This window comes from Haemaphysalis longicornis, unplaced genomic scaffold (assembly GCF_048455015.1).
Source record: "Haemaphysalis longicornis isolate Haplotype H1 unplaced genomic scaffold, Haemaphysalis longicornis Haplotype H1 scaffold_6, whole genome shotgun sequence".
Taxonomy (NCBI): Eukaryota; Metazoa; Arthropoda; class Arachnida; order Ixodida; family Ixodidae; genus Haemaphysalis; species Haemaphysalis longicornis.
In genome coordinates, this window is record NW_027526407.1 from 4,586,616 (window position 1) to 4,611,281 (window position 24,666).

The 24,666-nt window shown below is 45.3% G+C and overlaps 3 non-coding genes across 3 annotated transcripts; all 3 read left to right on the forward strand.

Annotated features, from left to right (window-relative positions):
• Positions 1–16,235: 16,235 nt before the first annotated feature.
• Positions 16,236–16,307, forward strand: Trnar-ucu (transfer RNA arginine (anticodon UCU)). The gene has a single exon. It is a non-coding gene; the product is annotated as a tRNA-Arg (tRNA).
• Positions 16,308–16,722: 415 nt separating this feature from the next.
• On the forward strand, positions 16,723–16,794 carry Trnar-ucu (transfer RNA arginine (anticodon UCU)). The gene has a single exon. It is a non-coding gene; the product is annotated as a tRNA-Arg (tRNA).
• A 416-nt stretch (positions 16,795–17,210) lies between these two features.
• Trnar-ucu (transfer RNA arginine (anticodon UCU)) lies at positions 17,211–17,282 on the forward strand. Its single transcript has one exon. It is a non-coding gene; the product is annotated as a tRNA-Arg (tRNA).
• The last annotated feature ends 7,384 nt before the right edge of the window (positions 17,283–24,666 follow it).

Sequence of the window (24,666 nt, forward strand, 5' to 3'; positions counted from 1 at the left end):
AATATTTAATAACTGTCTCCGGTCTGGCACGTACCCTCGATCATGGAAAATCTGTCGTGTATTCCCTGTTTTCAAGTCAGGCCCGAAAACCGACCCCATGAACTATAGGCCAGTGTCGCTTCTTTGTTCTGCCTCTAAAATATTCGAGTTATCTCTTCATAAGGTCTTGTCTTGCTCACTTAAACACGTCCTCATTCCTAATCAACATGGCTTCATGCGTGGTCGCTCAACTTCCACAAACCTCGCATGCTTCATGGAGCAGGCTGTCCCAGCAGTCATTGGTAGAAGCCAGCTTGATGCGGTCTACTGTGACATGAGCAAGGCCTTTGATGTAGTCAACCAGTCGTTATTGCTTGCCAAGCTCATTCTGTTAGATGTTCACGCTTCCTTAGTGGGTCTTATACGTTGCTATCTCCAGGAGCGATATTGCTATGTAAGTGTTAATGGTCAAACATCATTTAGGTACAAAGCAACCAGTGGTGTACCCCAGGGCTCCGTTCTGGGCCTCCTTCTTTTTTCCATTTTCATTAACGATGTTGCTTCTGCCATTAAAAATTCTTCTTTTTTGTTGTATGCTGATGATGTGAAAATCTTCAGAGAAGTGCGTAATGTTCAGGACTGTAATTCTCTTCAGGCTGATATCGTGTCATTCCATCGTTGGTGCACCAAAAACGACTTAATTTTGAACCCCTCAAAAACGAAAGTTGTTTCCTATAGTAGAAAAACTCAACAGCTGCAGTACTCCTATCAAATAGCAAGCACTGCACTGCCGAGGGTGACCGAAATTCGTGACTTGGGAGTACTATTTGATTCTTCTCTGACTTTCTCTTCCCACGTTACACAAATTACCGGACGCTCTCTTCGATGTCTGGGTGCTGTCTGCAGGTATTCTAGAGAGTTTAAAAGTCCTCTTCCTTTCTTAAAGTTGTATTCGGCTCTGTGCTTACCACTTCTCGAATACGGTTCTGTTGTTTGGAATGGAACTTGCAAGTCCAATAGTGACCGCATCGAAAGGGTTCAAAATAAGTTCCTTTCTATCTTTAGGCACCGTTTCCGTCATGTACAAGAAGACGCAAACGGCATCATGTCTCTTCTGAAAAGTATTCCTTCCCTTTGGTGTCGACGAATGAGAGCTGACATTATCTTTCTTTATAAACTTCTTCATGGTGATATTTTGTGTGATGACTTGGTTGCACTTATCAATGTCAACTTGCCGAACAAACTTTTCCGAAGATTTCGAACTTTCAGAACAGATGCTTTAAGTAAACGATGCTCGTTCATCTGCAGAATACAATGTGCATATAATGAATATTCCGATCGTCTTGATATATTCCAGAGCTCTTTGTCTTTGTTCTCTAATGAATTGAAAACTGTTGTAACTTATGTGCCTTTTTGTCATTTATGTGCCGTATTTCTGTTCCGTATTTATTTTATGCAAATCATCATCTTGCTTGTTTGTTTTTCACTTTTCCTGATTTTGTGTTGCTTGAATTTCTGTTGGTATAAGTGTCAGTGCTTGTAACGCTGAACTTCGTTTTTCCATTTTGAAACTTCCTGACATTTTGTTACAAAACCTTTGTTTTATGTGTATATTCTATCTCCGTCATGTGCATTGAGTATTTGCTTGTGTATTTTCAATTTTTCACGTGCCTTCAACGTTTGCTGGCCGGGTGTCATGGCTTCTAACACTAGGCTTCCTTTTTTTTTGCTGTTTTGCTGTTTTGCTTTCTGGGATCTCTGTAACTATTTTTATCTTATTGTTTCTTTCATATATACGGTTTTCTGTGTTGTGTTGTCTTGATTTTAGTTTGTTTTTATGATGGCTTGTATATGGTGTACCAGTACCAAGACCCTAGGGTTGTTCCTGGGCACCAAAAATAAAGGTTTATTGATTGATTGATTGATTATAATTACGTGATAAAGAAAGAAAGAAAAACACGCGCCCAGAGTGGGGACCGAACCCACGCCTTTCGATTAGATCTCGAATGCCTTATCAACTCGGCTATCTGGGCAACTGTGTTCTCCTTCGCTTTCTGGGTTATTTATATATACTGCAACTGTATCTGACGCTTGAGGGTGGTAGCCAGCGCCACTCAGACTACACGGGGAGAAGGGGACCTTCTTTTCAACCCCTGGGGCGTGACGCGAACGTCTACAGCCTGTCATAAGCGGGCAACTGGCGCGAAACCCTCTTATGCTACCTTGGCATCAAAGCTGCCAGAACCGAGGCCCTCGCTATGCTTTCGCACGATAATAGGGTTTAGAAATGAGGGGCTCGTTAGGAAATACAGAAAGAAATGCCGGCAGTCTACAACGCCAAAGAAGGCATAGGGGAATGGTTGGACTATTTGTTACCGTTAGTGACGTTACATTATTATTAATATTGCGCCACATGATGGCGCCCAGTAAGGACAAGTGCCTCCTCTGCTGCCTCGCTTTCTTCGGCAGGCAGGAGTTTTTTCGATGTTCTGAGTGTAAACGCCGTGCGCACGGAAAGTGCATTGTTCTTCCGGACGAGGAACTGCAGTGTTTGATCTCCGGTGAGCAGCCGTTCGTGTGCAATCTGTGTGTGGCTGCGGCGTCACCCGCTAGGCCTAGCGACCCCGGTGACCAAGCCAGCGAAGATGGTGAGCCAGCGAACATCCCGGCCAAACGAGTGGCGTCCCCTGTCGGAGCAAGCTTCAACACTTCGGTGGACCTACGCGCAGAGGTAGCTGCGTTGAAGAATCTCCTGTCCGAAGCCTGCGCGAGCCTCTCTTTTCTCGGGGATGTTGTCACCGAGCTGCGCGAGGAAAACCGGCTTCTTCGACGGGATAATGTGGCTGGGCTTTCCCAGCAGGCTGCAATCGTCGCTTCCCTGCGCGAGGAGGTTCGCTGCCTGCGAGGGGAACTCGCGCGTCCCCCGCCTTCTCCGCCTGCTTCTCCGAAGCCTGCTAATCCTTTCATGCCGCCGGTGACGTCACCGCAGTCTGGTATCCCTACGAGGTCGTCGTTCGCCGAAGCCGCCGCCGGTGCAGCCGGTGAATGTGCCCCCTTCCTGTCATCTACCACCGCTTCGCCGTTCGTTGACCGCCCCAGCAGTCAACCTGCTACGGCCTTGAGCACTTTGGTTTCCCCTTCGCTCCACCCTCTGCCCCCGCCTCCTAGGTCCGACACTGCGATTAATGGCCCGCCGACGAACTTGCAGAAGAAAAGGAGCCCTCCCCGCGTGGGTGCGTCGGAAGCTTCTCAGTTGGTTGTGGTACACCGACCAAACACGGTGGCTGGCCGCTGAGATGAACGCCCACGCCGGGGATCGTGCCGACGCGCAGGACATGGAAGAAGCCATTTTGCTTTTTCTTGCATACGAAACCTCCGTCAGGTTCATATTTTCAGAGAAGCATTATTGAGCAGTTTTAATTAATGTATTTCACCTTAAAATTATGATGCAATTTTAAAATACGGGGTTAATTATTTTGGTGTTAATTTCGATTTTGTAGGCTTTACTTTCTGCAAACATATATGAAGTACGACACACATCCTAAGAATCGGCCGTTGAATCGGCACCCAACAGAAATATGGCCGCTCCGCGGCACAGCAAGGTTAGAAAAATTCATGGAAAAATTAGAGGTAATGGTTATGAAGGCGAGCGCAGATGCTCGCGAAAAAAATCTATAACTACTGTAGGCACAGAATCACACGCGCGGTGTTTTTTGCTTGTCGCAAGCATTGCGGGCAACCACCATGCGCCGGCGGCTGCAACTCGTTGCTACCAGGAAATTTTTTAGCGCCGGGACATTACTTTTGAGGCGTGCTAAATGCAAAATGCGTGCAGCTAACGTGAATCGAATGTCTTCGGGCAGAAACATTGCTTTCAGGGCTGCAGATTAATTTTGACCACCGGTACCGATCGAGCGCAGCAGCGCGAGATCGACACAAGGGCGGTTTTACCTTTCTCCTCGATCTGGAAAACAACCGCTGCGGCCGGGAGCGCACCCCCGTCCTTGGGCTTTGCATCACACCGCCTAAAAAAAGCTAACAGCTCTACTTTTTATTAGTGCCTGTAAACCAATAGCACCGAACAATGTATTTGACCAATGGACATCCCCTATTGGTCTATTAGGCTGATACAACCAATAGCTATTGGTCCCACTATCCCAATAGCTTTTGGTCCCAATAGCTATTGGTCTCATTGGGACCAATAGAACCAATACGAATTGGTCTATTGGACCAATACATGTCACTCTATTGGACCAATAAATTTTGTATTGGTCCTATAGATACTCAAATAGAACCAATAGCCTGACCTATAGGACCAATACATTATTTCTATTGGACCAATACAAATTTCTATTGGAATTTTCGCTAGGGCCCCCTCTTATTGTCTCTGTCTCGGTCGCGACCCAGCATCGCTCTGGCGATGTTGACAATTGTTCAGTCCCGCGATATGCTTTCAAGCGTGGAGATTATGCTGGGCTGTATCACTTTTATTCATCTGCTGAATGGTCTAGTGTTTTGGATGTCAATGATGTTGACGAACAGGTTGGACGTTTTACCGAAATAGTCAGAAGTGGCATGGAAAAGTATATCCCTTATTATAAGCCTGTTCCTTCCAAATTTCCCCACTGGTTTTCTAAAGAACTTCGAAGTTCGCTTAAACTTAAGGATAGCGCCCACAAAAAGGCCAAGCGTTCTGGGCTCGACAAGTGGAAAGTGGAGTTTAGTCAGTATCGCTCTCTTTGTAAAATCCTCTACGGGCGTGACCACCAGCTCTATATAGAATCGTTAGAGGCTGCTGCGTCTCAGAAACCGGCTGAATTCTGGAGGTATGTACGCGGCCGTTCTAAGGCGTCTAAAGAACACGTTAGCCTGCTTAATTCCGATGGTGAAGAGGTTGAGGATGTTGCCACCAGTTTCGCTCAGTACTTTCATTCTGTCTTTCAACTGCCAGATGGCAACGACGAACGCTTATCGTTTAATAACTCTTATTTTAACACACTTAGGTTCGATGAAAAAATTGTCAATGATAGCCTTCAACGGATGAAACCATCATTTTCCTGTGGTGCAGATGGAATTCCAGCAGCCCTCATGAAGTCTTACGGGAACATTTTTGTGCCTGTCTTAACTTCCATTTATAATAACTGCTTACTTTTAGGTAAATTTCCTCGTGCATGGAAGATCGCTCGAATTTTTCCAATATTTAAGTCTGGTGATAACTCAGCCGTTTCTAACTATCGCCCGATCTCACTCCTTTGTGTCGCCTCAAAACTGTTTGAGTCAGCTCTGCATAAGCGGGCAACTGGCATAAGTCATAAGCGGGCATAAGCGGGCATAAGCGGGCATAAGCATAAGTCAGCACAAGCGGGCAACTGGCGCGAAACCCTCTTATGCTACCTTGGCATCAAGGCTGCCAGAACCGAGGCCCTCGCTAAGCTTTCGCACGATAATAGGGTTTAGAAATGAGGGGCTCGTTAGGAAATACAGAAAGAAATGCCCGCTTATGACAGGCTGTAGACGTTCGCGTCACGCCCCGGGGGTTGAAAAGAAGGTCCCCTTCTCCCCGTGTAGTCTGAGTGGCGCTGGCTACCACCCTCAAGCGTCAGATACAGTTGTAGTAAATATAAATAACCCAGAAAGCGAAGGAGAACACAGTCGCCCAGATAGCCGAGTTGGTAAGGCATTCGAGATCTAATCGAAAAGCGTGGGTTCGGTCCCCACTCTGGGCGCGTGTTTTTCTTTCTTTCTTTATCACGTAATTATAATAATAATAATAATAATAATAATAATGTAACGTCACTAACGGTAACAAATAGTCCAACCATTCCCCTATGCCTTTTTTGGCGTTGTAGACTGCCGGCATTTCTTTCTGTATTTCCTAACGAGCCCCTCATTTCTAAACCCTATTATCGTGCGAAAGCTTAGCGAGGGCCTCGGTTCTGGCAGCCTTGATGCCAAGGTAGCATAAGAGGGTTTCGCGCCAGTTGCCCTCTTATGACAGGCTGTAGACGTTCGCGTCACGCCCCGGGGGTTGAAAAGAAGGTCCCCTTCTCCCCGTGTAGTCTGAGTGGCGCTGGCTACCACCCTCAAGCGTCAGATACAGTTGTAGTGAATATAAATAACCCAGAAAGCGAAGGAGAACACAGTCGCCCAGATAGCCGAGTTGGTAAGGCATTCGAGATCTAATCGAAATGCGTGGGTTCGGTCCCCACTCTGGGCGCGTGTTTTTCTTTCTTTATAACGTAATTATAATAATAATAATAATAATAATAATGTAACGTCACTAACGGTAACAAATAGTCCAACCATTCCCCTATGCCTTCTTTGGCGTTGTAGACTGCCGGCATTTCTTTCTGTATTTCCTAACGAGCCCCTCATTTCTAAACCCTATTATCGTGCGAAAGCTTAGCGAGAGCCTCGGTTCTGGCAGCCTTGATGCCAAGGTAGCATAAGAGGGTTTCGCGCCAGTTGCCCGCTTATGACAGGCTGTAGACGTTCGCGTCACGCCCCGGGGGTTGAAAAGAAGGTCCCCTTCTCCCCGTGTAGTCTGAGTGGCGCTGGCTACCACCCTCAAGCGTCAGATACAGTTGTAGTAAATATAAATAACCCAGAAAGCGAAGGAGAACACAGTCGCCCAGATAGCCGAGTTGGTAAGGCATTCGAGATCTAATCGAAAGGCGTGGGTTCGGTCCCCATTCTGGGCGCGTGTTTTTCTTTCTTTCTTTATCACGTAATTATCAATCAATCAATCAATCAATCAATCATGTTTATTTACGTGCCCAGGAACAGCCAGAGGCCTGAGTGCTGGCGCACGGGTAGCTACATGAAAACAAAATACAAGAAACATGTAGCAAGAAACAAACAAGCGACAAGACACACAAATTGAAGTAGTGAAAATGACAAATACAGCACAGGCGGAGCCTGGGTACAGGTAAAAAAAAATAATAAAAATAATAATAATAATAATAATCAATCAATCAATCAACCTTTATTTTCGGTGCCCAGGAACAACCCTAGGGTCTTGGTACTGGTACACCATATACAAATCGTACATAAAAACAAACTAAAATCAAGACAACACAACACACAAAACCGTATGCATGAAAGAAACAATAAAGATAGTTACAGTAATCTCAAAAAGCAAAACAGCAAAAAAAAAAAAGAAAAGAAACAGGAGACCTAGCGTTGCAAGCCATGACACTCGGACAGCGAAATGTTCAAGGCACGTGACAAACAGGAAATACTCACTGAACATGACAGAGATAAGTTATACGCATAACACGAAGGTTTTATAACAAAATGTTCGGAAGTTTCAACTTTGAAAGAAGTTCAGCATTACAAGCACTGGCACTCAAACCTACAGCAATTCAAGCAACGCAAAACCAGGAAATGTGAAAAACAAACAAACAAGAACATGATTTGCCTAAAATAAATGCAGCACATAAATTTGCAATGACTAAAGGCACTTAAGCTACAACAGTTTTCAAGTCACTTGAGAACAAAGAAAAAGATCTCTGAAATATATCAAGACGATCAGAATATTCGTTATATGCACATTGTATTCTGCGGATGGACGAGCGTCTTCTTCTTAAAGCATCTGTTCTAAAAGTTCGAAATGTTCGGAAAAGTTTGTTCGGCAAGTTGACATTGATAAGTGTAACCAAGTCGTCACACAAAATATCCCCATGAAGAAGTTTATAAAGAAAGATAATATCAGCTCGCATTCGTCGACACCGAAGGGAAGGAAGACTTTTCAGATAAGGCACACTGCCGTTAGCGTCTTCTTGCACATGACGGAAGCGGTGCTTAAAGATAAAGAGGAACTTATTTTGAACTCTTTCGATACGGTCACTATTGGACTTGCAAGTTCCATTCCAAACAACAGAGCCGTATTCGAGAAGAGGTAGGCAGAGAGCCGAATACAACTTTAAAAAAGGAAGAGGACCTTTAAAGTCTCTAGAATACCTGCAAACAGCACCCAGACATCGAAGAGAGCGACGGGTAATTTGTGTAACGTGGGAAGAGAAAGTCAGAGAAGTATCAAATAGTACTCCCAAGTCTCGAATTTTAGTCACCCTCGGCAATGCAGTGCTTGCAATTTTATAAGAGTATTGCAGCTGTTGAGTTTTTCTACTATAGGAGACAACTTTCGTTTTTGAGGGGTTCAAAATTAGGTCGTTTTTGGTGCACCAACGATGGAATGACGCAATATCAGCCTGAAGATACTTACAGTCTTGAATGTTGCGCACTTCTCTAAAGATTTTCATATCATCAGCATACAACAAAAAAGAAGAATTTTGAATTACAGAAGCAACATCGTTAATGAAAATGGAGAAAAGAAGGGGACCCAGAACAGATCCCTGGGGTACACCACTGGTTGCTTTGTACCTAAATGAAGTTTGACCGTTAACACTTACATAGCAATATCGCTGCTGGAGAGAGCAACGTATAAGATCCACCAAAGAAGCGTGGACATCTAACAGAATGAGCTTGGCAAGCAATAACGAGTGGTTGACTACATCAAAGGCCTTGCTCATGTCACAGTAGACCACATCAAGCTGGCTTCTACCAACGATTGCTGGGACAGCCTGCTCCATGAAGCACGCGAGGTTTGTGGAAGTTGAACGACCACGCATAAAGCCATGTTGATTAGGAATGAGGACGTGTTTAAGTGAGAAAGACAACACCATATGAAGAGATAACTCGAATAGTTTAGAGGCAGAACAAAGGAGCGAGACTGGCCTATAGTTTATGGCGTCAGTTTTTGGGCGCGACTTGAATACAGGGAATACGCGAGAGATTTTCCATGAGCGAGGGAACGTGCCAGACCGGAGACAGTTATTAAACATTGAAGTGAACACTGGAACGAATAGGTTTGCATACGTTTTTAGAATGGCGGCAGGAATACCATCTGATCCACAAGAAAGCGAGGGCTTTAGCCGCTTGATACTGGTCCGCACGATGTTCTCGTCCAGTTGGAAACAACCAGAGTTACCGCCCTGGTGACAAGGGGCGCTACTGTTATCACTGCCACCGCTAATTCTAAAAAAAAAAGAAAACTGACGAGGAAAGCAGTCGGCCACCTCCGCAACCTCATTGCCGTTGGAGTCTAGTAAACGAATAGATTCTTTAGTTTTACTAGATCTTGAATGAATGTACTTCCAGAAGGCTCCCGGTTGATAGGTTGCTTTAACTTCTACTGACGCAAGGTACGAAGCATGATCACGCTTGTGCAATATTTTGCATAAGGCACGTAGGCGCCGAAACTCCTGAGCGAACTGGTTCGCACCAGAGCGCTTCATCTTTCTGTGCGCACGTTCTTTGAGTTTAAGGGCATCCCGCAATTCAGAAGAAAACCAGTGTGGGAATTTGAACTTCTTTGGTAAATATTGCGGGATGTATTTCTTCATACCCAAAAGTACAATCTCAGTAAAACGGTCAACTTGTTCATTGACATCAGGTTCGTCAATGACTGTCGACCAAGGGGCAGCAGAAAAGTAATCATACAGCCCAACGTAATCTCCCCGGGCGAAAGCGTAGCGAGGTTGCGTGTTGCAGGAACTTACGGAATGGTGGAGCATTGTGGGAAGGGAACAGGAAATAGAAAGAGGAGGATGAAATCTGTCAGGTCTGACTAAAGGACAATCAGAGTGTGACACACTAACATCATTAAAAATTCCAAAAACACATGTCCAAAATGTTTCCACTGCAGTTTTCCATGTATATGCTGTGCCATGGAAGTGAAAGACGAAAAATCTAGTAATTTATTACCCTTCTGTTCAATGTGGTGGTTATGGTGGGAACAGGATAGATGGCTCCACTGAACGCCAGGAGCGTTAAAGTCTCCAAGAAGGAGGACCTTGCGGTTGCATTGAGTAATAAGCTCTTGTTCAATGGAGGAAACTAACTGATTGAATGCGTCAGGAGCTACATCAGGGGGAATGTAAAAAACCCCAACAAGAAGTTTTTCAGTTTTAGAGATAAGAATTTACACCCATACAGACTCATCTGCATTCAGAATATCACTACAAAGCACACTCGGGAGAGATTTGTCGACGGCAAGAAGGACCCCACCCCCTTTTTGTTTGCTTCCCGTCAAGGCACGATCACTACGATATACATGGTAATTTTGAGGGAAATAATCACTGGACAGAATAATAGGGCACAACCAAGTTTCAGAGATAGCTATTAACGGAAAACACGAAGCCAGAACATTACCAAAGAAGTCAGTTGCCTTGGTACGAAGACCGCGCACATTCTGATAAAACACATCCAAAGTACTAGTCATCTTTGCTTTTCTTACGGGATGCGCTCAGAGCTGTGAAGCATGCCTTCGCGAAACATGCCTCGAAACTCCTTAAAGAGGCAGTCTTTCGGCCAAACAGCGGGGTCATTCAAACGCTCGAAAAATTCTTCACTGACGGATATATAAAAGGATGCGTACGTGTCAAACTTCGTCTTCAGTCGTCGGCAGCTCAAGGACGAGACACCTAAGGTTGACAGATGGGCATTAAGGCTAGCAGAGGTGGTGGATGGGGAAAGCTTTGAGACGAACTTAGCTTTGGGGCGCTTCGGCTGCGGAACGACTACGAGTCCACATGTGTCCGATGCACCTACACATGCACGACTTCGGCGCTTCTTCTCAATAGTAGGAGGGTTACGATCAAGCACATACACAGATTGCACCGGGGAAAGTGGGGACGGAGTGGGAGGCAGTGTCGGAAAAGCCGAAGACACCGACTGCAGCGGAGCCGACGTAGCCGACGGCGACACTTCTTTGTAGACAACTTGCGTGAGAGAAGGCTTTTCCAAGCTGCGACCTACTTCATCCTGCAAGGCAGGGGGGCGGAATAATAATAATAATAAATATAATAATAATAATAATAATATTAATCAATCAATCAATCATGTTTATTTACGTGCCCAGGAACAGCCAGAGGCCTGAGTGCTGGCGCACGGGTAGTTACATCAAAACAAAATACAAGAAACATATAGCAAGAAACAAACAAGCGACAAGACACAAAAATTGAAGTAGTGAAAATGACGAATAAAGCACAGGCGGAGCCTGGGTACAGGTAAAAAATAAAAAAAGAAGATGCCTATGTTGCTCTGCCTGTCGTAAAGGCCACACGACAGGCAGAGCAACAAAGTTTGACAGTAATACAACAAAAACAACGGAGTGTGGCGACCTCGTAATAATAATAATAATAATCAATCAATCAATCAATCAATCAATCAACCTTTATTTTCGGTGCCCAGGAGCAACCCTAGGGTCTTGGTACTGGTACACCATACAAAAAAAACCACTACAATTAAGACAAGACAACACACAAAAACTATATGTATGACATAAACAATAAAGTAAAAATAGTTACAGAAATCTTAGAAAGCAAAAAGGAAAAAAAAAAGAACAGAAAGTCAAAAAAGAAAAGGCAGGCGTAGTGTTGCAAGCCATGCCACTCGGCCAGCGAAACGTTCAGTAGATGTGAAAAATAGGAACTATACAAGCAAATATTGAATCAACATGACATAGAGTATACGTATGTAACCAAGGTTTTCTAACAACATATTAGGAAGTTCCAAAAAAAAAGGGGGGGAAAAGCTTCAGCATTACCAACACTGACACTAAAACGTACAAATATTCAAGCAACACAAAACAAGAAAAAGTGAAAAGCAAGCAAGAACAGTTTGCACATAATACATAGGGTATATAAATTTGGAATGACATAAAGGACTTAAGCTACAACAGTTTTCAACTCATTAGAGAACAAAGTAAAGGAGCTCTGGAATATATCAAGCCGAACGGAATATTCATTATATGCACATTGCATTCGGCAGATGGACGAGCGTCGGCTATTTAAAGCAACTGGTCTGAAAGCTGGAAATTTTCTGAAAAGTTTATTTGGCAAATTGACATTGATAAGTGTAACCAACTCATCACACAAAATATTACCATGAAGAAGTTTATAGAGAAAGATAATATCAGCTCGCATTCGTCGACACCGAAGGGAAGGAATGCTTTTCAGAAGAGACATGATGCCGTATGCGTCGTCTTGCACATGACGGAAGCGGTGCTTAAAGATAGAAAGGAACTTATTTTGAACCCTTTCGATACGGTCACTATTGGACTTGCAAGTTCCATTCCAGACAACAGACCCGTATTCAAGAAGAGGTAAGCAGAGAGCCGAATAAAACTTTAAGAAAGGAAGCGGACCTTTAAACTCTCTAGAATACCTGCAAACAGCACCCAGACAAAGAAGAGACCGACGGGTAATTTGTGCAATGTGGGAAGAGAAAGTCAGAGAAGTATCAAATAGTACTCCCAAGTCTCGAATTTTAGTCACCCTCGGCAATGCAGTGCTTGCAATTTTATAAGAGTATTGCAGCTGTTGAGTTTTTCTACTATAGGAGACAACTTTAGTTTTTGAAGGGTTCAAGATAAGGTCGTTTTTGGTGCACCAACGATGGAATGACGCTATATCAACCTGAAGAGAATTACAGTCCTGAACACTACGCACTTCTCTAAAGATTTTTATATCATCAGCGTACAACAAGAAAGAAGAATTTTGAATGGCAGAAGCAACATCGTTAATGAAAATGGAAAAAAGAAGGGGACCCAGAACGGAGCCTTGGGGTACACCACTGGTTGCTTTGTACCTAAAAGATGTTTGACCGTTAACAGTTACATAGCAATATCGCTCCTTGAGATAACAACGTATAAGACCCACCAAAGAAGCGTGTACATCTAACAGAGTGAGCTGTGCAAGCAATAACGAGTGGTTGACAACATCAAAGGCTTTGCTCATGTCACAGTAGACCACATCCAGTTGGCTTCTACCAACGATTGCTGGGACAGCCTGCTCCATGAAGCATACAAGGTTCGTGGAAGTTGAACGACCACGCATAAATCCATGTTGATTAGGAATGAGGACATGTTTAAATGAGAAAGACAAGACCGTATGAAGAGATAACTCGAAAATTTTAGAGGCAGAACAAAGCAGCGAGACAGGCCTATAGTTTATAGCATCAGTTTTTAGGCCTGACTTGAAAACAGGGAATACGCGAGAGATTTTCCATGAGCGAGGAAACGTTCCCGACCGGAGACAGTTATTAAATATTGAAGTGAACACAGGAACGAATATATTTGCATATGTTTTTAGGATTGCAGCAGGAATACCATCTGGCCCACAAGAAAGCGAGGGCTTGAGCCGCTTGATGCTGGTCCGAATGATGTTCTCGTCCAGTTGTAAACAACCGGAGTTCTCGCCCTGGTGACAAGGGGCGCTGCTGTTGTCACTACCACCGCTAATCCCAAAAAAAGAAGAAAATTGACGAGCAAAGCAGTCGGCCACCTTGACAACCTCATCTCCGTTGGAGTCTAGAAGACGAATAGAATCTTTAGTTGTACTAGATCTAGAATTAATGTATTTCCAGAAGGCTCCAGGTTAGTGAGTTGCTTGAGTTTCTACCGACGCCAGGTACGAAGTATGATCACTTTTGTGCAATATTTTACATAGGGCACGTAGGCGCCGGAATTCCTGAGCAAACTGGTTGGCACCAGAGCGCTTCATCTTTCTGTGCGCACGTTCCTTGAGTTTCAGGGCATCCCGCAATTCAGAAGAAAACCAGTGTGGAAACCTGAACCTCCTCGGTAAATATTGCGGGATGTATTCCTTCATACCCGAAAGCACAATCTCTGTGAAACGGTCGACTTGTTCATTGACATCAGTGTGGTCAATGACGGTCGACCAAGGGGCAGCGGAAAAGTAGCCATACCGCCCAGCATAATCTCCCCTGGCGAAAGCGTAATGAGGTTGCGTGTTGTTGGAATTTACGGAACGGTGGAGCAATGAAGGGAGGCAACAGGAAATAGAAAGAGGAGGATGAAATCTGTCCGGTATTACTAAAGAACAATCAGAGTGCAACACACTAACGCCATCAAAGTTCGAAAAGCACAGGTCCAGAATATTTCCACTGCAATTTTTTATGCGATTACACTGTGCCATAGAAGTGAAAGCCAAAAAATCTAGCAGCCTATTACCCTTCTGTTCAATGTGGTGGTTGTAGTGGGAACAAGTTAGCTGGCTCCACTCCACGCCAGGAGCATTAAAATCTCCAAGCAGGAGGACTTTGCGGTTGCCATGAGTGATAAGCACCTGTTCAATGGAGGAGATTAACTTATTGAACGCCTCAGGAGCTACATCAGGAGGAATGTAAAAAACACCAACTAGAAGTTTTTCAGTTTTAGAGAAATGAATTTCGACCCATAAAGACTCATCGGCGTTATCAATATCGCTACGTAGCACACACGGGAGAGATTTGTCAACGGGGAGAAGGACCCCGCCCCCTTTTTGTTTGCATCCCGTTAAAGCACGATCAATTCGATATACATGGTAATTTTGAGGAAAATATTCACTGGATAAGATATCGGGGCACAACCAAGTTTCAGATATAGCTATTAAAGGAAAGCAAGAAGCCAGAACGTTACCAAAAAATTCAGTCGCCTTAGTTCGAAGACCTCGCACATTCTGATAAAAAACATCTAAACTAGTCATGGTTGTTTTGCTTACGTGATGCGCTCAGAGCTGTGAAGCATGCCTTCGCGAAACATGCCTCGAAACTCCTTAAAGAGGCAGTCTTTCGGCCAAACAGCGGGGTCATTTAGGCGCTCGAAACACTCTTCATTCAAGGAAATATAAAAGGATGCATAGGTGTCGAATTTAGTCTTCAGTCGTCGGCAGCTCAAGGGCGAGACACCTAAAGTGGACAGGTGAGCATTGAGACTGGCAGGGGTGGTGGTCGGAGAAAGCTTGGAAACAAACATAGCTTTGGGGCGCTTCGGCTGCGAAACGACGACCAGTCCAGATGTGTCTGACGCACCCACACATGACCGGCTTCGGCGCTTCTTCTCAAAACTGGGAGGGTGACAGTCAGGCACAGACACGGAAAGCACTGGGAAAGGGGTGGACGGAGTTGGGTGCAGTGTAGGAGACGCCGGAGACACCGCCTGCAGCGGAGCCGACGTAGCCGACGAGGATGGCACTTCATTGTTAACAGCTTGGATGAAAGAAGGCTTCCCCGAGCTGCCGCGCATTCCATTCTGCAAAGCAGCGGGACGGCGAAGCAATTCAGCTCGCAAGGAGCAAACCTCTGCACGCAGGGAAGTGACCAACTTCGCATAATGGGCGCGGTCTCCCTCCCTCTCCTGACGGAGGCAGGCAAAAGCCCGCGCGTTTTCCCGGCGCAGAAGGTCGTTGTCCTCGCGAAGCCCGGCCACTTGGTCGCTGAGAAAGGAAATTCCCTTCAGCGCGTCAACGAGGAGCGCGCGAAGACCGGCAGGTTCGGCACCAAGGTCACCCGGTTGGAGCGGGGGCGCCGGGGCCTTCTTGACGACTGTCGGTGAGCCTTGACGAAGGGAGCAGGGGGAAGAAGCCCTGCTTGCGGGCGCGCCGAAGTCTTCGCTGGCTCCACTAGGCCTAGCCGCCACCTCAACCGTTTGACAGATGTTGCATTTGAACGGCCGAGCGCCAGATCTCAGGAGTTGAAGCTCAGCGTCCGGCCACACAACACACTTCGCGTGCACACGTTTTTTACAGGCAATGCAGCGGAAAAACTTTTGTTTGCCATAAAAAACGCAAGAGCAAAGAACACAACAATCCTTGCTAGGCGCCATCTTGAAAAAAAAAAAATAATAATAATCAATCAATCAATCAATCAATCAATCAATCATTTATTTGCGTGCCCAGGAACAGCCGGGGGGCCTTTGTGCTGGCGCACGGAAACAGAAACACACGAAACATAATGTACACATCTTTCAAATACAAAATAAAATACAAAATACAAAAAAACGAAAGGATAGCTTATGTTGAAGTTACGGAATAATAATAATAATAATAATAATGTAACGTCACTAACGGTAACAAATAGTCCAACCAATCCCCTATGCCTTCTTTGGCGTTGTAGACTGCCGGCATTTCTTTCTGTATTTCCTAACGAGCCCCTCATTTCTAAACCCTGTTATCGTGCGAAAGATTAGCGAGGGCCTCGGTTCTGGCAGCCTTGATGCCAAGGTAGCATAAGAGGGTTTCGCGCCAGTTGCCCGCTTATGACAGGCTGTAGACGTTCGCGTCACGCCCCGGGGGTTGAAAAGAAGGTCCCCTTCTCCCCGTGTAGTCTGAGTGGCGCTGGCTACCACCCTCAAGCGTCAGATACAGTTGTAGTATATATAAATAACCCAGAAAGCGAAGGAGAACACAGTCGCCCAGATAGCCGAGTTGGTAAGGCATTCGAGATCTAATCGAAAGGCGTGGGTTCGGTCCCCACTCTGGGCGCGTGTTTTTCTTTCTTTCTTTATCATGTAATTATAATAATAATAATAATATAATAATGTAACGTCACTAACGGTAACAAATAGTCCAACCATTCCCCTATGCCTTTTTTGGCGTTGTAGACTGCCGGCATTTCTTTCTGTATTTCCTAACGAGCCCCTCATTTCTAAACCCTATTATCGTGCGAAAGCTTAGCGAGGGCCTCGGTTCTGGCAGCCTTGATGCCAAGGTAGCATAAGAGGGTTTCGTGCCAGTTGCCCTCTTATGACAGGCTGTAGACGTTCGCGTCACGCCCCGGGGGTTGAAAAGAAGTTCCCCTTCTCCCCGTGTAGTCTGAGTGGCGCTGGCTACCACCCTCAAGCGTCAGATACAGTTGTAGTAAATATAAATAACCCAGAAAGTGAAGGAGAACACAGTTGCCCAGATAGCCGAGTTGGTAAGGCATTCGAGATCTAATCGAAAGGCGTGGGTTCGGTCCCCACTCTGGGCGCGTGTTTTTCTTTCTTTCTTTATCACGTAATTATAATAATAATAATAATAATAATAATGTAACGTCACTAACGGTAACAAATAGTCCAACCAATCCCCTATGCCTTCTTTGGCGTTGTAGACTGCCGGCATTTCTTTCTGTATTTCCTAACGAGCCCCTCATTTCTAAACCGTATTATCGTGCGAAAGCTTAGCGAGGGCCTCAGTTCTGGCAGCCTTGATGCCAAGGTAGCATAAGAGGGTTTCGCGCCAGTTGCCCGCTTATGACAGGCTGTAGACGTTCGCGTCAAGCCCCGGGGGTTGAAAAGAAGTTCTCCTTCTCCCCGTGTAGTCTGAGTGGCGCTGGCTACCACCCTCAAGCGTCAGATACAGTTGTAGTAAATATAAATAACCCAGAAAGCGAAGGAGAACACAGTCGCCCAGATAGCCGAGTTGGTAAGGCATTCGAGATCTAATCGAAAGGCGTGGGTTCGGTCCCCACTCTGGGCGCGTGTTTTTCTTTCTTTCTTTATCACGTAATCAATCAATCAATCAATCAATCATGTTTATTTACGTGCCCAGGAACAGCCAGAGGCCTGAGTGCTGGCGCACGGGTAGTTACATGAAAACAAAATACAAGAAACATATAGCAAGAAACAAACAAGCGACAAGACACACACTAATTGAAGTAGTGAAAATGACAGAAATAAAGCACAGGCGGAGCCTGGGTACAGGTAAAAAATAAAAAAAGAAGATGCCTATGTAGCTCTGCCCGTCGTAAAGGCCACACGACAGGCAGAGCAACAAAGTTTGACAGTAATACAACAAAAACAACGGCAAGAGTGTAGAGACAAATGAAAAAACGAACAAATGACAGTAAACAGTTTCAAAAATAGGCAACTATCAGTTGGATAGACACAACCGCAGAGAAATCAAATTCCAGAAAAAAAAGAACGACAGACATATCATAGGTGTTTAACATACTGTATTCAACAGCGTTGTACGGTAAACTGTAAAGGATTTCTGAAAGATGTCAAGGCGTTCAAAGAAGCGGTTGTAACAATTCTGTATTCTGCGCACAGGAGAATGATTGGAGTTGCGCGCAGCGATCAAGAACGGGCGATGCGACCTGGTGGGCCTTTGTGGTACACTAAACTCTAAACAGTTAAGCAGGTCTGCGCAAGAAAGGTCACCATGAACAATTTTGTGAAGAAATGTGGGGTCTGCACGCATACGTCTGCAGTTCAAAGAAGGGATGGAATGGACTATGGATAAGTCAGAATCAGGATGAAAACTGTGATTGTGATGACGGTGCTTAAATATGGATAAAAACTTCTTCTGCACACGTTCTAGTAATTCACTACTAGATTTGGAGATGCCGTTCCAGGCAACAGAAGCATATTCTAACTGTGGTATACTTATTGCATTGTATAGCATTAGAAATGGATCTGGAGAAGAGAATTCCTTTGTAATCCGACAAACATTTCCAAGGCTTCGGAGTGCTCGCCGGGTGATGAGCCTAATATGAGGAGAAAAAGAGAGGGTATTGTCGAAAAGCACCCCTAGGTCCCTAATCTCCTCAACCCTTTGCAGATGAGCTCCCTCAATACTGTAGGAAAACAGCAGACGGTGGGTTTTCCGGCTGTAGGTGACAGCCTTTGTTTTAGTGGGGTTTAAAATTAGGCAGTTTTTCCTGCACCAGACCGATAATTCCGACACATCCCTCTGCAAGGCACAGCAGTCCTGAACACCGCTAATGTGCCTAAATAGTTTGACATCATCAGCATAGAGAAGAAAAGAAGAGTTTGTTAACACTGTTGAAACATCATTGATAAAGACAGAAAACAATAATGGACCCAGCACGGAACCCTGGGGTACACCACTTGTTGCAGGGTAAACACTAGACTTTTTGTAGTTAACATCTACATAAAAGGACCGATCAAGGAGATAGTTGGACAACAAGGCAACAAGGCTTGCGTCTACACCGGACTTAGCAAGCTTGTTAATTAATAACTGATGGTTCACCACATCAAACGCCTTACTGAGGTCAAAATAAATAACGTCCAACTGGCCGTTTTCACAAACTGCAACCGAAGCCTGTGTCATAAAGCTTGCAAGATTTGTGACCGTTGATCGACCCGAGAAAAAGCCGTGCTGATTTGGTATCACAACGTTCTTGACGCAGGCAGCAAGAACTTTGTGCAGAGCTGACTCAAAGAGTTTTGAGGCGACACAAAGGAGTGAGATCGGGCGATAGTTAGAAACGGCTAACTTATCACCAGACTTAAATATTGGAAAAATTCGAGCGATCTTCCATGCACGAGGAAATTTACCTAAAAGTAAGCAGTTATTATAAATGGAAGTTAAGACAGGCACAAAAATGTTCCCGTAAGCCTTCATGAGGGCTGCTGGAATTCCATATGCACCACAGGAAAATGATGGTTTCATCCGTTGAAGGCTATCAGTGACAATTTTTTCATCGAACCTAAGTGTGTTAAAATTAGAGTTATTAAACGATAGGCGTTCGTCGTTGCCATCTGGCAGTTGAAAGACAGAATGAAAGTACTGAGCAAAACTGGTGGCAACATTCTCAACCTCTTCACCATCGGAATTAAGCAGGCTAACGTGTTCTCTAGACGCCTTAGAACAGCCGCGTACATACCTCCAGAATTCAGCCGGTTTCTGAGACGCAGCAGCCTCTAACGATTCTATATAGAGCTGGTGGTCACGCCGGTAGAGGATTTTACAAAGTGAGCGATACCGACTAAACTCCGCTTTCCACTTGTCAAGCCCAGAACGCTTGGCCTTTTTGTGGGCACTATCCTTAAGTTTAAGCGAACTTCGAAGTTCTTTAGAAAACCAGTGGGGAAATTTGGAAGGAACAGGCTTATAACAGGGAATATACTTTTCCATGGCACTTTTGACTATTTCGGTAAAACGTCGAACCTGTTCGTCAACATCATTGACATCCAAAGCACTAGACCATTCAGCAGATGAATAAAAGTGATACAGCCCAGCATAATCTCCACGCTTGAAACCATATCGCGGGACTGAACAATTGTCAACACCGCCAGAGCGATGCTGGGTCGCGACCGAGACAGAGACAATAAGAGGGGTGAAATTTGTCGGGGTGCACAAGGGATATTTCGGAGGCACACACTTGTACGTTTTTAAGTTTGAGAAGCACACATCTAGAACATTACCACAAGAGTTTTCTATGCGGCAAAACTGCTGCATGGAGGTGAACGACTGAAAATCTAATAGCATGCTGCATTTCTGCGCTGCATAATGGTTTTTTTGCTCAAAGGAAAGACTGTTCCAGCGAATACCTGGGGTGTTGAAGTCTCCAAGTATGATGAGCTTATGGTTGGAGTGTGCATTTGAGACATTTTCTATGGATGTGAGTGTTCGATTAAATTCAGAAGGTAATACATCCGGGGATATATAGAATGCACCGATGAGTAGCTTCTCGCCCTTCGTGAGGCCTACCTCAAGCCAGACTGATTCGTCTAGGGTCTCGAGGTCAGCACGCCGTATGCACTGCACTGAATGATCAAGGGCAACGAGAACCCCGCCACCTTTTTGTTTAGGTCCAGTTAATTTTCTGTCGCTTCTAAAGATTTGATAGTTAGAAGGGAAATAGTCGGAAGACGAGATATCATCGGAAAGCCAGGTTTCAGTAATGACAACAGCAGAAAATTTAGAGCATACAATATTTCTAATAAATTCAGAGGACTTAGTTCGTAGACCTCTAGTGTTTTGATAGTATATGTCGAAACTCTCGTACTTACTGATCATTTTCAGTTATTTCAGAGCTGTGCAGCATACCAGGGTGGACCTTGCCTTGAAACTGCTTGAAAAGGCAGCCTTTTGGCCACATAGACGGGTCGCTCAGGCGCCTAAAACACTCCTCGTTAACAGTTACGCAAAAAGAAGAATAGGAGTCGTACTTAGTCCTAAGGCGTTTGCACGACAATGGCGTAACTTGCACAGTTGACAAGTGGGCCAACAGTTGAGCAGATGTGGTGTTAGCCGACAGTTTTGAAACAAAGATGGTCCTGGAGCTGGGTGGTCGGTGTACCACAACCAACTGAGAAGCTTCCGACGCACCCACGCGGGGAGGGCTCCTTTTCTTCTGCAAGTTCGTCGGCGGGCCATTAAACGCAGTGTCGGACCCAGGAGGCGGGGGCAGAGGGTGGAGCGAAGGGGAAACCAAAGTGCTCAAGGCCGTAGCAGGTTGACTGCTGGGGCGGTCAACGAACGGCGAAGCGGTGGTAGAGGACAGGAAGGGGGCACATTCACCAGCTGCACAGGCGGCGGCTTCGGCGAACGACGACCTCCTAGGGATACCAGACTGCGGTGACGTCACCGGCGGCATGAAAGGGTTAGCAGGCTTCGGGGAAGCAGGCGGAGAAGGCGGAGGACGCGCGAGCTCCCCTCGCAGGCAGCAAACCTCCTCGCGCAGGGAAGCGACGATTGCAGCCTGCTGGGCAAGCCCAGACACATTATCCCGTCGAAGAAGCCGGTTTTCCTCGCGCAGCTCGGTGACAACATCCCCGAGAAAAGAGAGGCTGGCGCAGGCTTCGGACAGGAGATTCTTCAACGCAGGTACCTCTGCGCGTAGGTCCGCCGAAGGGTTGAAGCTTGCTCCGACAGGGGACGCCACTCGTTTGGCCGGGATGTTCGCTGGCTCACCGTCTTCGCTGGCTTGGTCACCGGGCTCGCTAGGCCTAGCGGGTGACGCCGCAGCCACACACAGATTGCAGACGAACGGCTGCTCACCGGAGATCAAACGCTGCAGTTCCTCGTCCGGAAGAACAATGCACTTTCCGTGCGCATGGCGTTTACACGCAGAACATCGAAAAAACTCCTGCCTGTCGAAGAAAGCGAGGCAGCAGAGGAGGCACTTGTCCTTACTGGGCGCCATCATGCGGCCAATCATGCGGCCAAAATCAATCAATCAATCAATCAATCAATCATGTTTATTTACGTGCCCAGGAACAGCCGGAGGCCTGAGTGCTGGCGCACGGATAGTTATATGAAAACAAAATACAAGAAACATATTGCAAGAAACAAACAAGCGACAAGACACACACATATTGAAGTAGCGAAAATTACAAAAATAAAGCACAGGCGGAGCCTGGGTACAGGTAAAAAGAAAAAAGAAGATGCCTTTGTGGCTCAGCTTATTGTAATAAATACACAACAAGCAGAGAACAAAGTTTGACAGTAAGACGACAAAAACAATGACAAGAGTATAGAGACAAATGATAAGACAAGCATGATAAGTAAACAGTTTCAAAAACAGGCAACTATATTGGTTAAACCGAACCGCAGAGAAACCAAATTTCACACACAAAAAAAGAAAAACGAACGACAGAGATATCATAGATGTTTACCATACTGTGTTCAACAGCGCAGTACGGTAAATTGTAAAGGAGCTTTGAAAGATGTCAAGGTGTTCAGAGAAGCGGTTGTAGCAATTATGTATTCTGCGCACTGGAGAATGATTGGAGTTGCGCGCAGCAGTCAAGAAAGGGCGATGCGACCTGGTGGGCCTCTGTGGAACACTAAACTCTAAACAGTTAAGCAGGTCCGCGCAAGAAAGGTCACCATGAACAACTTTGTGAAGAAATGTAAGGTCTGCACGCATACGTCTGCAGGTCAACGAAGGAATGGAAGGAACTATGGGTAAGTCAGAATCAGGACCCGGACTGTGATTGTGATGACGGTGCTTAAATATGGATAAAAACTTCTTCTGCACACGTTCTATTAATTCACTACTAGATTTGGAGATGCCGTTCCAGGCAACAGAAGCATATTCTAACTGGGGGATACATATTGCATTGTATAGCATTAGAAATGGATCCGGAGAAGAGAATTTCTTTGTAATCCGACACACATTTCCAAGACTTTTAGCGCTCGCCGGATGATGAGCCTAATATGAGAAGAAAAAGAGAGGGTACTGTCGAAAAGAACTCCGAGGTCCCTAATCTCCTCAACCCTTTGCAAAGGAGCTCCCTTTATACTGTAGGAAAACAGTAGACGATGGGTTTTGCAGCTGTACGTGACAATCTTTGTTTTAGCTGGATTTAAAATTAGACAGTTTTTGCTGCACCAGACCGATAATTCCGACACATCCCTCTGCAAGGCACAGCAGTCCTGAAAACTGCTAATGTGCCTAAATAGTTTTACATCATCAGCATAGAGAAGAAATGAAGATTTTGTTAACACTGTTGACACATCATTGATAAAGACAGAAAACAATAGTGGACCCAGCACAGAACCCTGAGGTACACCACTCGTTGCAGTGTAAACACTAGACCTTTTGAAGTTTACATCTACGTAAAAGGACCGGTCAAGGAGATAGTTGGACAACAAGGAAAAAGGCTTGCATCAACACCGGACATAGTAAGCTTGTTAATTAATAATTTATGGTTCACTACATCAAACGCCTTACTGAGGTCAAAATAGATAACATCCAACTGGCCGTTTTCACAAACTGCAGCCGAAGCCTGAGTCATGAAGCTTGCAAGATTTGTAACCGTCGATCGACCCGAGAAAAAGCCGTGCTGATTTTGTATCAGAACGTTCTTGACGCAGGCAGCAAGAACGTTGTGCAGAGCTGACTAAAAGAGTTTTGAGGCGACACAAAGGAGTGAGGTTGGGCGATAGTTGGTAACGGCTGACTTATCACCAGACCTAAATATTGGAAAAATTCGAGCAATCTTCCATGCACGAGGAAATTTGCTGAAAAGTAAACAGTTATTATAAATGGAAGTTAAGACAGGCACAAAAATGTTGCCGTAAACCTTCATGAGGGCTGCTGGAATTCTGTCTGCACCACAGGAAAATGACGGTTTCATCCGTTTAAGGCTATCATTGACAAGTTTTTCATCGAACATAAGTGTACTAAAATTAGACAGATTATTAAACGACAGGCGTTCGTCGTGACCATCTGGCAATTGAAAGACAGAATGAAAGTACTGAGCAAAGCTAGTGGCGGCATCCTCAACCTGTTCCCCATCGGAATTAAGCAGGCTAATGTGTTCTTTAGACTCCTTAGAACGGCCGCGTACATACCTCCAGAAGTCAGCCGGTTTCTGAGACGCAGAAGCCTCTAACGACTCTATATAGAGCTGGTGGTCACGCCGGTAGAGGCTTTTACAAAGTGAGCGATACCGACTAAACTCCGCTTTCCACTTGTCGAGCCCAGAACGCTTGGCCTTTTAACGTCACTAATAATGTAACGTCACTAACGGTAACAAATAGTCCAACCATTCCCCTATGCCTTCTTTGGCGTTGTAGACTGCCGGCATTTCTTTCTGTATTTCCTAACGAGCCCCTCATTTCTAAACCCTATTATCGTGCGAAAGCTTAACGAGGGCCTCGGTTCTGGCAGCCTTGATGCCAAGGTAGCATAAGAGGGTTTCGCGCCAGTTGCCCTCTTATGACAGGCTGTAGACGTTCGCGTCACGCCCCGGGGGTTGAAAAGACGGTCCCCTTCTCCCCGTGTAGTCTGAGTGGCGCTGGCTACCACCCTCAAGCGTCAGATACAGTTGTAGTCAATATAAATAACCCAGAAAGCGAAGAAGAACACAGTCACCCAGATCGCCGAGTTGGTAAGGCATTCGAGATCTAATCGAAAGGCGTGGGTTCGGTCCCCACTCTTGGCGCGTGTTTTTCTTTCTTTCTTTATCACGTAATTATAATAATAATATTAATAATATTAATGTAACGTCACTAACGGTAACAAATTGTCCAACCATTCCCCTATGCCTTCTTTGGCGTTGTAGACTGCCGGCATTTCTTTCTGTATTTCCTAACGAGCCCCTCATTTCTAAACCCTATTATCGTGCGAAAGCTTAGCGAGGGCCTCGGTTCTGGCAGCCTT